The sequence below is a fragment of the Anolis carolinensis genome, chromosome 4 (genome assembly GCF_035594765.1).
Source record: "Anolis carolinensis isolate JA03-04 chromosome 4, rAnoCar3.1.pri, whole genome shotgun sequence".
In the NCBI taxonomy this organism is placed as follows: Eukaryota; Metazoa; Chordata; class Lepidosauria; order Squamata; family Dactyloidae; genus Anolis; species Anolis carolinensis.
In genome coordinates this window covers 22,012,941-22,027,188 of record NC_085844.1, presented here as the reverse complement: position 1 = coordinate 22,027,188, position 14,248 = coordinate 22,012,941, and the positions used below count along the sequence as shown (strand labels likewise).

At 43.5% G+C, this 14,248-nt stretch overlaps 1 protein-coding gene across 8 annotated transcripts in view; it reads right to left on the bottom strand.

Annotated features, from left to right (window-relative positions):
- The window catches only part of csmd3 (CUB and Sushi multiple domains 3), a 709,139-nt gene that overhangs the window by 439,912 nt on the left and 254,979 nt on the right, over nt 1–14,248 (bottom strand). The gene's annotated exons all lie outside the window — the stretch shown is intronic.

Sequence of the window (14,248 nt, the reverse complement as noted above, 5' to 3'; positions counted from 1 at the left end):
GCCATGCCCGGGAAAAATACAATATAACAAAATATAAAAACAACATATCATAATACAATTACAACAATACAATAAAGGATCATATACAGTACAACACAAAATCCAAAAAGCAATATAACAGGGCGGGCCGCATGAATTTTCATTGACATGAAAAGGCTTTTATATTAAGGTGAGGCATCGGCAATTGAATTCCTCTCACTGTCAAATGCTTTAAAATATATGTGCTGCACTTTTGTGTGGGTTATTGCATTGCTTTAATTGGTGATTTAATCGTACACTTAATTCACTGTTTAATATGTATAATTAATTGTGTTTTAATCTGAACCTTTTTGAATCTCAACCTTGAGAGAAAGGTAGGTTATAAATCAAGTAATAAATACAAGCTTAAGAATGAAATAAACTAACTTTCATCTAATATTTTTACCACTTAAAACTTGTCCTAATTTATTCCAATATGGTGAAAAGTAGTTAAAATGTTTTTAACATTTCTTTTTATATTTTTATTAAAGTTTTCATTATTTTAGCATAATTTACAAATTGCATGTTAAACAGAAATCAACAGGCAACATTTTCCATTATTTGTTATATCAAAAAATATTGTCTTGATTACTGCTTGTCAACTGGATAAAATTGGAAATAAGAACATCATAAAGCTGGAACATAACCGAATTTAATCTAATTATATTTGTATTATGTAGAATGTGTCACAATATCATTTCATTCATTGAACATTACTTCTCTAAGAAGCAGTTTCAAGAAAATCTCTGTAGACCATGGCAGCTTTGATTCCCAACCCCACCCTCACAAATTAGTAAGAGTTGGGTCCTGTATCACCTTTATAGAAGCTGTATTAGCAACCCCCCTTGCCAGATTGTCACCTTGTTGTGCATTACAGTGAACCTATGAGCAAAGCTGTTGGGAGCCATGTACTCACAGTGGAGCCACTCATGGCAACAAGGTCATAGGGGAAAAATTAGATGAAGAATGAAACAAAGACTTCACCAGAGGAACAGGGAGACGATAACATTGTACATGCTACAACAGCTGTGAAGGCGGACAAAAGCTGCAACAGATGAGAAGCGGGGTATTGGGTGGCAACCTGTGCCGGACGGGGTTGCACTCCCCCTGAAATCACAGGTCCGCAGTTTGGGGGTCCTCCTGGATTCAGCGTTGACGCTTGAAGCACAGGTGTCGGCGGTGGCCGGGAGGGCCTTTGCACAACTCAAACTTGTGCGCCAACTGCGACCATACCTCGTGAAGTCTGATTTGACCACGGTGGTCCATGCCTTAGTTACCTCTAGACTGGACTACTGTAATGCGCTCTACGTGGGGCTTCCCTTGAAGATGGCCCGGAAATTACAATTGGTCCAACGCTCGGCTGCCAGATTAATAACGGGGGCAAGTTACAGGGAGAGATCCACTCCCCTGTTTAAAGAGCTCCACTGGCTGCCGTTCATCTTCCGGTCCCAATTCAAGGTGCAGACTATCATCTATAAAGCCCTAAATGGTTTGGGACCCACCTACCTCTGTGACCGTATCTTCCTCCATAAACTTGCCCGATCTTTACGATCATCCGGGGAGGCCCTTTTATCACCACTGTCTTTATCCCAGGCCCGCCTTGTGAGTACAAGGGAGAGGGCCTTTTCTGCTGTGGCCCCCCGATTGTGGAACTCACTACCTACTGAAATTAGGCAAGCTCCCACGCTGTTAGCTTTTAGGAAAGACTTGAAAACATGGCTCTTCCGCTGTGCCTTCGGTGAGTAATTTCTGTTATTTCTGTGTTACTCCCACCCCGAACATCTATCCTCTAGATTACCCCACTTCCATATGTCCCTGCCCGCAGTGGAGTACCCCTATGTCCCTCTCACTCCAGGTTTTATCTTTGTGTTCACGCGGCCTGCCCTTGTTTTACTGTTTTTTGATTTCTTGATGTAATGCCTATTATCATTTATTGTATTTTTAATAGTGCTATGATATGTTGTTTTATATTTTGTTATATTGTATTGCTCTGGGCATGGCCCCATGTTAGCCGCCCCGAGTCCCTGTTGGGGAGATGGTGGCGGGGTATAAATAAAGTTTTATTATTATTATTATTATTATTATTATTAAGCCACCAATCATCTCGATAACCACGCTGTTGGGTATGTGACTTGTAGCCTAAGGTCATGTAATGAGGCTCATATCTAAAAACTGTTTGAAATCCAAATCTCCCTCTTCCTTATAGCATAATAGATATACCTACAGCAAAGATAGAAACATACATTTATAATGCTATTTTAAATACAATGAAATAATGATAGAAGGAACATTCTATGACCAGTATTTTACGTGTTCCATTCTGAATATGAACATCTTAGAAAATGTGTATATTACTTGAATATATAAAAATAAATAGAAGAGCAACTTCTAACAGTATATTCTTATCTCCTTCTCTAATTGCACAGTGGTTATTTATTATAGTTTAAAAAATCCCCTACTTTTAGCTCAAGATAAAATATCTTGTTTGGCAAAATACTTCTGAGATTCCAGACTCCTTTCATTTCTGGGTGAGTATAATTATTCAGAGAACTTAAAATTCAGCCTTCCAGAATGTGATTTCCGATTATCACTTTCCCCCAGAAGCTACAAATAGGACTTGACCTATTCAGGATACATTTTCAGCCAAATTACAGAGACTGCTTTGTCAGCTCTTTTTTGCTTCCTTCTGCCAAAAACTTTATCTGCCAAAGTCCACTTTCATGTGGAAAAGGTCACAGTCTGTACATTTAGAATAAAGTAGTAGGTGAAACATTAATAGTAAAAGCAAAAGATCTCTATATAACTTCAGCCAAGCTTAATGGGATATGAATAATTTCATTCAAAAGTAAACAAAGTGTCAAAAGTCAGATGCCAACTGAGAGCAAAATATAGTTTATTAAAGTAATAGTCCAAAAATAGTTCAAAGAATTAGCAGAAACTTAAAACACTTAAACTTCAGTGTTATTAAGTAGTTAAAACAGAAGAAATGCCAAAAACACAAACTGACAGAGATAACCAGAGATTAACCAGAGATAAAATCTGGACTAAACATAAAATACTTGAACTCAGCACAAAGCACAAAACGGGCTTGAAATGGTGAAATAAACAAAAGCAAACAGCTACGAAGCCCCCAAAACCTTCCCAAAATTCAGAAGTATGAAAGTAGCTTTAAACCAAAATAAACACCCAAACCGAGCTGGAGAACTCTCTGTTGAGAGCAGCAAAGCAAGCAGAACAGAAAGACACTGGCGAGCCCACAGCAAACCACTTCTGGAGTAAAGGCCAAGCCAGGAGTTAAAGGAGCAGAGCAAGAAAGCGTCGTCAAGCCAGTCCGAAGTCGAGATAAGCAAGCAGCTTCAAACCGCTGCAGGAGCAAAAGCCAAGCCAGGAATTGAAGGAACAGAGCAGGAAAATGTTGTCAAGCCGGTCCAAAGTCAGGATAAGCAAGCAGCGTCAGGGTCAAGAGCGAAGCCAGTAGTCAGCAACAGAAAGCAGCCATGGAATTGAGAACAATGCCAAAACATGTTTTGGGAGCGAAGAGCAAAACCGAGTCGAATTCCAGTCCAAGGTCCAAGGAGTTGAAGTCATCAAAAGAAGGTCCACGTCACGGAATGGCACAGAAAGCCAAAACAACAAAGGCGAACAGCAGATCTGTTGCAAAGTCCCAAGCCAGTCTTCAGAATCACATACAGGAAACCCAATGGCGCCCAGCAACACCTTGCCACACGCAAAGCATAGTGGCCAAACATCCCCAATTTATTTAGGTTTCCTTGGGTGTCCAAACTTCTAACGCCCTAGGATCAGGTGTCCCAAATTCTTCATCAGAATCTGAGCTCCAAACAGCCAATGCCCTTGGATCAGGCGTCCCAAATTCTTCATCAGAATCAATATCATTCTGCTCACACCCAACTCCACACCTGTGGAACCACCCTCATTCCTCCAGGCAGACCATGTGGGATCTGTTTCTGAAGATACCCAAGCCTCTCCAGCATCAACAGCATCCATGGATCCAGATTCCTCCCCAAGCCCTTCCGGAGCCCGTGCCCAATCTATGCCAGCTTCCTCCGTCACCACTGGTCCCTCAGCATCCATTTTCACCCCAACACCCTCTCCCAAATCTTCACATAAATCTTCCTCAGAAGATTCCTCATCAATCTCCCTGATTCTTTTCCTATATAAATCTTCCAGCGAGCCCTCCTCATGAGGATTCTTTCTTCCTCTCCTGATCTCACCATTATTACTCACAGCCTCAGAAGACTCATTCATAACACAAAATATTACTATATTGAAATATGCTTGAATCATGCCTTCAGAATAAAATGCTATAATCAAGTATAGGCTGAGTACCTTTTATCCAAACTGCTTGGGACCAGAAGTATTTGGGATTTCTTGAATTTTGGATCACCTGTATTTGCATAGATGTACATAATGTACAGCCAAACATGAACTGCATTTGTTTCATTTACATGTTATATACATTTTTGATGGCAATTTTATACAATATTTGCAATAACTTTGTGCATGAAACAAAGTTTGTGTATACAGAACCATCAAAAAGCAAATGTGTTACTATCTCAGCAAATGTGTTACTATCAAACATAAATCTTAATACTTCAGGGCTGGTTTGCATTTTTACTAAGCTTATTCTTGCAGATTACATTTTATATATTTCCTTAAATAATCTAATTACAAAATAGGAACATCAGCATTGTTGAACTTTTCTGGTGTAGTTGACAGGGTAAAAACTACAGAGGGCTCCAGTATCTTGAATGCTTGTTTAGAAGCAAGGATTTCAGCAGCTGTTGCTTTCTACCTGGAGTTGAACATTCCTCCTCCATGCAACCATTAATGGTTCAATTTTTCACTCTGGGAACACTCTATAGCCTCTAAAATAACTGTCTAAGCAACCCTATCTAAATTCAATGTACATACTGGTTTTCAAGTTTTCTTTGTTTTCCATTTTTCTCAAACCCTCCTCACCTTGTAGTCACAGTCTCCCCAGAGAAATTTTTCCTATTCTACAATATTCCTCAAAGAACACAAGTTTTGTGTTTCTGTTTCCCAATTGATAAAGTTGGAAGGTAGAAGAGAAGTATCATAACAACAGAGATGCACGTTTCAATATTTGGAAAGGGTTATTCATCAATTCAGGGCAATTTTCAGAATTTTTTTTTAACGTAAGCATTCACCCATGAAAAAGTATTATATGCGCCTGTAGGTTCATTTCTTTTCATCCAACATTCTCCCCAATTTAGGTACTATGAAATACTTGAAGGCCATTCATACTACAGAGGTATAACACTATTATACCAATTTGACTGCCATTATTTAATCCAGTGTAATCCTGAGATTTGTAACTTGGTGAGACACTATAACTCCCTGAGGCTTGATACCACTTCCTAAAAAATAGACCCCAGGAGAGAAAAATGGCTGTCAAAGTGGAACAATAGCGTTATAATTCTGTGGTGGGGAAGGGTCCCTTGTTTATCTGAAAGCAGTGAGTGAAAGCAGTGAGTTAGAAATATTTTCTCTGGTTATGTAAGAGCAATTTGTATTCGCCATTCTGAATGCATCCTGAGACTGAATAAATTTACAAATAGCAAAGCAGAGTACAGGCCCCAAATAAAGGGCAAATTGGAAGAATCAATTCCTAGAGTAAAGCTGGCAGTCTAATAATTTCATCTCCCTTTCAATTAACAACAATTTTGTAACCTATAATAAAGTATTAATCAATTAATAGTGTACATTAGTTGCCTTTCTATTGAGAAACTGAATGTCCAATAAAATAGGTTTAAAACTCTCTGTGCCAGGACATAATATGAACCATTCATCAATTACATCAATTACAGCTTATTTACACATTATCTTCCTAATGAAAGCAATGGGTATCTGAATTACATTTGACTTTTGGAATGCAAAAGAGAACTATAATCATAAATGTCAAGGACAGAACGCCACAAGATTCAAAGTAACAGAGTTTATTAGATTACAGAACTCAAAAATGCCCGTAAAACACAAGGGCCAGGCAATTTTTGCCTTTAGGAGCAAAAAGGGACAAAAGTAAATGTTCAAAAGATAAACCGGATTAAACCGGAGTTTAATCCGGGTAAAAACAAACTGCTTTCTTCAGCCTGGGTAAAAACAAAACGAAAGCCAAGAAACAAAAGATACAAGGAATGCAACTAATTGGCAGCAGATTCCTCTCTGCTGCCAACACTGTGTTTAGAGTAACTTGCGTCGCTCCCACACACACACACAGCAGACAGGATCTCCAACACGAGCAGACGCAGCCAGGGATTTTAGCAGTAGAGTAGACCAGTTCCGTTCCGTAGATCAAAGCCAGAAGCAGACGTTTGTAGTTTTTCCAAGTCCAAGAAGGGGGGAAGACAAGCCGTGGTCAGTTCAGTCCGAGTTCTCAAAGCAGGAGATGGCGTCCGTCAAGAAGACGACGGAAGGTCAAGCTAATAAGAGTAAGCACAGGTTTGCACAAACAAATGCCCACACAATCCCTCCCGCCGTCTGACCCTGGATTCCAATCAACTTACGTCTCAGCACAGGAAAGCACACAAGTCTTCAGGGAAGCGTCCCACACACACACACGAATCCCAAGCGTTTGCCCAGATTACCTTGCCCGACGCAATTTGCAATTGCTCCCAAGCCCCATTTTATGCCAGTTACAAATCTTCATCACTGTCAGCTGTCCTCCTTAACCCGGGCGTTTCCTCATCACTTTCCTCGTCAGAGCTGGAACACCTCTGACTACGCCCAACAGCATCTCCAGCTGTGGATCCCGTCCCATCCCTCCAGCTAAGCCATGGGTCTAATCCTGAAGGTCCCCATTCATCTTCTGTCCCATCATGGCCAGTGGCCCCCAATTCCTCCCTTACCCGAGTCCAATCCATCTCATCCTCCTCTGAGCTAACCAGCCCCTCCTCCATTCTTTCCGTAAACCCTTCGAAAGACTCTTCGTCAGATGGTGCTGCAAATATGTCTCGCAGTCTTTTTCTCTCTCGCTCCTCGAGAGTATCTGACTCTCGAGGAGTCTTACGCCCACGCCTGTCAGTAACAGAGCCACGAGGCTCAATCATAACACTATCCCCTCTCACAAAGGCCTCCTCCTCCGATGGCGGAGAAGTGGCAGTGATACCCTCCGCTATAGCACCACGACGACTAGAGGTATCAAGTTTCAACAGCGAACGATGAAAGACTGGATGGACCTTTAAACTAGACGGTAAACGCAAACGAAACGCAACAGAAGAAATCTTTTTAACGATAGGAAAGGGACCCAAATACCGAGGCGCAAACTTTCCCCCAGCCTGTTTAATATGTTTGGAAGATAACCACACCAAATCCCCTTCTTCCAACTCCTCCCCTGCCTGCCTGTGGCGGTCAGCCTGAGTCTTCTGCGTTGCCTTAGCTTCCAACAGTAAGCGACGGGCAACATCATGCAATGCAGCCATTTCCGTAGAGCGGTACACAGGGTCCGAAGAGACCACATTGGTCGACGGCGCCACACCTCCCCGTGGGTGAAAGCCATAAGTAAGCTCAAACGGCGTATGCTGACTAGACGTGTGCACCGCATTGTTGTAAGCAAATTCCGCCACCGGTAACCACTTCACCCAAGCCGTGGGTTGATCTAAACAAAAACAACGCAAATACTGCTCTAAGAGCCCATTAACCCGTTCCGACTGTCCATCCGTTTGCGGATGGAAAGCGGACGACACGTTTAACTTAGTCCCCAAGCACTCATGGAAGTGTTTCCAAAAGCGTGACACAAATTGCGGAGCCCTATCGGAAATAATCACCTCGGGTGCTCCGTGCAAGCGATAGATGTGCTTTGTAAATAGTAAGGCCAACGTAGGGGCCGCCGGAATGGTTGAACAAGGAATAAAATGAGCCAATTTACTAAATAAATCCACCACCACCCAAATACAAGTATAACCCCCAGACTTAGGCAAATCTGAAATGAAATCCATGGAAATGATTTGCCATGGCCTCTCCGGAACAGGTAAAGACGACAACAACCCTCTAGGGCGCCCAACAGGCGTCTTACTCTGCTGGCAAACGGCGCAGCTGTCACAAAAGCGCAGAATGTCTTGCCGCATCTTTGGCCACCAGTAGCTCCTGGTGATAAGCTGTACGGTCTTGAACCTGCCAAAGTGCCCAGCCATGGGTTCGTCATGGTGGGCTCTAATCACCTCCAACCTGAGGGCCCCCACTGGTACGTAAACCTGCCCCCTACGCACCAATACCCCGTCTTGATCTTGGAGATGCGGCAGTATGGTACGGTTACCTGCTGAGAGCAGCATCAGTTGCTCCTGTGTCCACACATCATCTTTCTGAGCCTCAAGGATCTGGTCATGTAACCCGAGCTCATTATCTACAACACACAGCGAGGCAGTAGGCAAGATGGTCTGACATACTACCTGCTCATTGGTCTTAAATTCTGGCTTGCGGGATAAAGCATCGGCCCGCAAGTTTGCCTTCCCCTCCACGAACTGCACCTTGAAGTTAAACCTGGAGAAAAACAAAGCCCAGCGGATTTGACGCTGGTTTAACTTCTTTGCTGTTTGCAAGTGCTCTAAGTTCTTATGATCAGACCTGACCACGATCTGGTGCCGTGCCCCTTCAAGCCAGTGCCGCCACACCTCAAACGCCACCTTAATCGCCAACAACTCCTTCTCCCATATGGTATAGTTCTGCTCGAAGGGTGTTAGTTGCCGCGAGTAAAATCCACAGGGACGCAAGGTCCCTGAGGAATCCTTCTGAGACAATACAGCCCCCAACGCGTAGCTAGAAGCGTCCGCTTCTACCACGAACGGCTTGTCAACATCAGGATGGGTTAGTATGTTGTCCGATTGAAAACTAGACTTAAGTTGTAGAAACGCCTCGTGAGCTTCCCGCCCCCACACAAATGGCTGTTTCTTGCGCAGAAGCTGCGTCAAAGGTACCGTGAGCTTTGCAAAATTCGGAATAAACTCCCGGTAGTAATTAGCGAAACCTAAAAACCTTTGTACGTCCTTCTTAGTCTTCAACTCCTGCCATGAGTTGACGGCGTCAACCTTATGTGGGTCCATTTTAAGTTCCCTACCTGACACTACATGACCTAGGAACTCCACTTCAGGCACATGAAAGACGCACTTGGAAGCCTTGGCGAAAAGCCCATTAGCCCGCAGTCGGTGCAGAACCTGCTTGACATGTTGACGATGTTCTTTCTCGTCCTTAGAAAAAATCAAGATATCATCCAAATAAATCACTAAAAATTGGTCAATTAGGTCCCTGAACACATCGTTCATGAACCTCTGGAAGACCGCAGGAGCATTACAAAGCCCAAAAGGCATGACTCGGAACTCGTGGCATCCGAAACACGTGTTAAATGCCGTCTTCCATTCATCCCCTTCCCGTATACGGATTAAGTTATAGGCCCCCCGCAGGTCAAGCTTGGTAAAGACCTTAGCCCCTTGCACCCTTGATAACAGTTCCGAGATTAAAGGGAGCGGGTACCTATCCCGAATGGTGTATTTGTTTAGGATCCGATAGTCGCAGACCAGCCTAAGTTCCCCAGTCTTTTTGGCTACAAAGAATACTGGTGCCGCAGTTGGAGAACTAGATGGGCGAATAAACCCCTTGGCTAAATTTTCATCTAGAAACTCCCGCAAAGCTTGCCTTTCCGGTACAGTCAAGGCATACAGCCTCCCCGCTGGCAGTTTCGCACCTTCTGCCAACTTGATGGCGCAATCATATGGCCTGTGCGGTGGTAATTTGTCCGCTTCTCTTTTACAAAATACATCAGAGAACTCCCCATACTCAGCAGGCACTCCCTCCATATCAGAATGAGTAACATTTAGAGTGCAACAATCCTGCCTCTTTAAGATCACTTTACGTGTTGCCCAATCCACTTGTGGGTTTACTACAGCTAGCCAATCCATCCCCAGGATCACATCATATCTAGGCAAGCTCGTAATATCCCACACAAACGTTCCCGTTACTCCCTGCACCTCCCACGTTACTGCTGAGGTTTCATGGTTAACCACCCCAGTCTCCAGCAGTCTCCCATCTGCTCCTTCCACCCACACGTCGCATGCCTTGCGCACTCTAGGAATGCCATGCTTCTTAGCAAACTCAATATCTACATATGAGACCGTAGCCCCTGAGTCCAGCAGTGCCAAAGTAGAAACAAGTTCCCTTCCCCCAACAGATAAAGTAATGGGTACGAAAACATGCTTCCTCCCCTCAGTTGACTGCTTGAGGAGCCCTAGTGCGTTGGACTCACGTCGCACTAGGGCTGGCCTTTTCCCGAAAGCTGGGAAGGTTTCACATTACAATTTTTGGCAAAATGCCCAGCATTCCCACAGTACAAACACAAGCCCAGCTGCCTCCTACGGCTCTTTTCCTCTGTAGACAGCTTTTTAAAGACCCCAAGCTCCATGGGCTCTTCCCCCATCACCACAGGTGCCCTGGTTACATGCATGGGTGGCGCACACATTGCTTTTGATTGTTTACGAGCCTCGAACCTTGCGTCTAAACGCAGCACCTTAGCTACTAAGGCGTCCCAGCTTTCAGCCGGCTCCAAGCGTGCTAATTCATCCTGGAGCATATCATTTAACCCGGCAGTAAATAAAAGCATGAATGCATTTTCCCCCCAATCCAGCTGGTGGCGATACAGGTTAAACTTATTTAAGTAATCCAAAACAGTCCCCTTTCCCTGTTTCAACCGATACAGAGCCCACCCAGCGTTCTCCGTGCGGAGAGGATCCCCAAAAGTATCAGTTAACAACTTTTTGAAATTATTCAAATTGTCCTTGACTGGGTCATTTCCCAAAATTAAATTAGTGGCCCATTGTCCTGCGGGACCGGTCAACAAACTCAAAATAAAGGCCACCTTGCTAGTGTCTGTAGGAAAAGCGTGAACACTGAGCTGAGAAAAATAAAGCTCCACTTGTGCCAAAAAGGTTGGCAACTTGCACCTGGTTCCGTCAAAGCGTTCAGGAGTCAAAACATGTCCTTTCACGGCATGAGCTGTTTGGCTAACGGTAAAAGCCGTTTGCAATTGGTCTAATTTGACCCTTAACTCATCCATCGTCTTCCTGACGGGTTTATTGCTGCAATAAACCTTTTATGGGCGTCGGGCAATCTGTCAAGGACAGAACGCCACAAGATTCAAAGTAACAGAGTTTATTAGATTACAGAACTCAAAAATGCCCGTAAAACACAAGGGCCAGGCAATTTTTGCCTTTAGGAGCAAAAAGGGACAAAAGTAAATGTTCAAAAGATAAACCGGATTAAACCGGAGTTTAATCCGGGTAAAAACAAACTGCTTTCTTCAGCCTGGGTAAAAACAAAACGAAAGCCAAGAAACAAAAGATACAAGGAATGCAACTAATTGGCAGCAGATTCCTCTCTGCTGCCAACACTGTGTTTAGAGTAACTTGCGTCGCTCCCACACACACACACAGCAGACAGGATCTCCAACACGAGCAGACGCAGCCAGGGATTTTAGCAGTAGAGTAGACCAGTTCCGTTCCGTAGATCAAAGCCAGAAGCAGACGTTTGTAGTTTTTCCAAGTCCAAGAAGGGGGGAAGACAAGCCGTGGTCAGTTCAGTCCGAGTTCTCAAAGCAGGAGATGGCGTCCGTCAAGAAGACGACGGAAGGTCAAGCTAATAAGAGTAAGCACAGGTTTGCACAAACAAATGCCCACACAATCCCTCCCGCCGTCTGACCCTGGATTCCAATCAACTTACGTCTCAGCACAGGAAAGCACACAAGTCTTCAGGGAAGCGTCCCACACACACACACGAATCCCAAGCGTTTGCCCAGATTACCTTGCCCGACGCAATTTGCAATTGCTCCCAAGCCCCATTTTATGCCAGTTACAAATCTTCATCACTGTCAGCTGTCCTCCTTAACCCGGGCGTTTCCTCATCACTTTCCTCGTCAGAGCTGGAACACCTCTGACTACGCCCAACAGCATCTCCAGCTGTGGATCCCGTCCCATCCCTCCAGCTAAGCCATGGGTCTAATCCTGAAGGTCCCCATTCATCTTCTGTCCCATCATGGCCAGTGGCCCCCAATTCCTCCCTTACCCGAGTCCAATCCATCTCATCCTCCTCTGAGCTAACCAGCCCCTCCTCCATTCTTTCCGTAAACCCTTCGAAAGACTCTTCGTCAGATGGTGCTGCAAATATGTCTCGCAGTCTTTTTCTCTCTCGCTCCTCGAGAGTATCTGACTCTCGAGGAGTCTTACGCCCACGCCTGTCAGTAACAGAGCCACGAGGCTCAATCATAACAATAAATGTCTTAATGAACAGAGGAATTCCACACAAATGTAATCTCTAGAGTAAGCTAGAAAACACTGAGCATCTCTTATCTTCGAAATCCCAAAATTGTTTTCGTAGTATAGTAACACATTGACTTTCTGATAGTTCGATATACACAAACTTTGTTAAATATGCATAATTATTTAAATTTTTGTGTATAATATCATCATTAGGCTTTGTGTATAAGTAAATGACACATAAATTATTTATTTAGATTTGAGTTCCATCTCCATCGTATTTCATTTTGTATAGGCAAGTATTCCAAAATCCCCCCCCCCAACCCCTCTCCCCCAAAATATGGAACACCTTTGGTCCAAATTATTTCAGAAAATGCAGAACAAGTCTCAGTTTTTATCTGAGGCATCCAAACAATGCCTCTGCTAAAAATAAATTAATTCAGAACAAACCAAGGAATTAATTTAATACCTCATTAGATCCCGGCCTTCCTAATGAGGTATTGGACCGCAGTCTCGGGGGTGAGTCCAAAAGTGTGGGAGTGCACCCACCCCTCCTGCCCCCAATTTTCCACTATAACTTACTTTAAAAGGTCTGTGGCTGCTATAACTTCTCTCATCGCATCCTTCTGGCACAAAAAAATGATGTGTGAGGAGGCGGGGGCGAGGAGGTATTTTGCTCCTCACCCCTCATACCTCCTCAGACATCATAGAGGCTTTATGGCAGACACTGACCTTTTAAAGTAAGTTTTAGGGAAAAATTGTGGGGCTTTGAGGTGGCTTATTTTAACCAATTTCAGCACGGGATTAAGGGCTGTGTGAAAGTGCCCTCAAACTATAGCTCCTTCTACTCTAAAAAAGCCATGCACCCTGATGATGCATTTTAAAAGAATCATCTGACTAGTCTTATATAAGAAAGGATCACTATATTCAGTTTTCACTGTAAGAAATCTCCTTCAAGCAACAACAGCAAATAGAATTGTAGTAAGTTACTTTCTGTTCAACTTTCTATTCAGCATAGAAATGGCTACTTTCCATATCCAACTGGCTTAGAAAAAAAGTTAGTAAACTTGTGTTAAGAACCTCCCAGGGAGTACTATGTAACCCTGTTAATTTGCCATGTGTAAATAGTGCTTAGTAGATAAAATTATCATCTTTCAACAGAAATGTTTTGGATGGACTTCCTAGGCAGACACACACATCCGGACAAAAACCATTTAACTACTGTGTTGGTGTCCACATGATTCTGCCGGGTGCAGACCACATCCGCACAACTGGACAGTCAACTTCTCTTCAATGCCACCATCACCACTCTCATATGGCCACAAAGCCATATGTGAACTTGTGAACTCTTGACCATCACAAATATCCTGTGCTGACATCAGCAGAGGTGACCTCATGACCAGGAATGATGGAATGATTTCTTACTGGTCAAGCAGACACTTCTACCAAATTCAGAATAACACATCCATGATGACCAGGGGCTCACACAGAGATCTGTAGTTGGGTCAGACTGATAACATGGACACAATACATCTCCTTTTCTCTGCACCAATGAACACAGAGAAAGAGTAATGGCATCAGCATCCTGTCTGGATAGCAGACCAGACTGAATCAGATTCAAGCCACCAAACTCCAGAGCATCACCCAATATCCTGAAACAGGGCAAAGCTGGTTTAAGTTAACCCATAAGTCACTGAAAGTATTAGAATTTTGTGAGGATAGCAAAAACCCACCTTGAACGGGTTTTCATGCCCATGCAGACTTATCCTGAATTGTGGCATGATAGTTCTTTTTAAAGAGATGTCAGGAGATTGCTGCTGTTCAAAGTGGTGGTCCCTGGAATTATGCTATTCCAAAGAACATTGGTTGCTGGTCCCTGGAAGGTTTCTAGGAAAGAAACAATTGTATCCAATACGCAAAAATGTAGTTCTGGCCACTAGCACATTGGGAAGAAT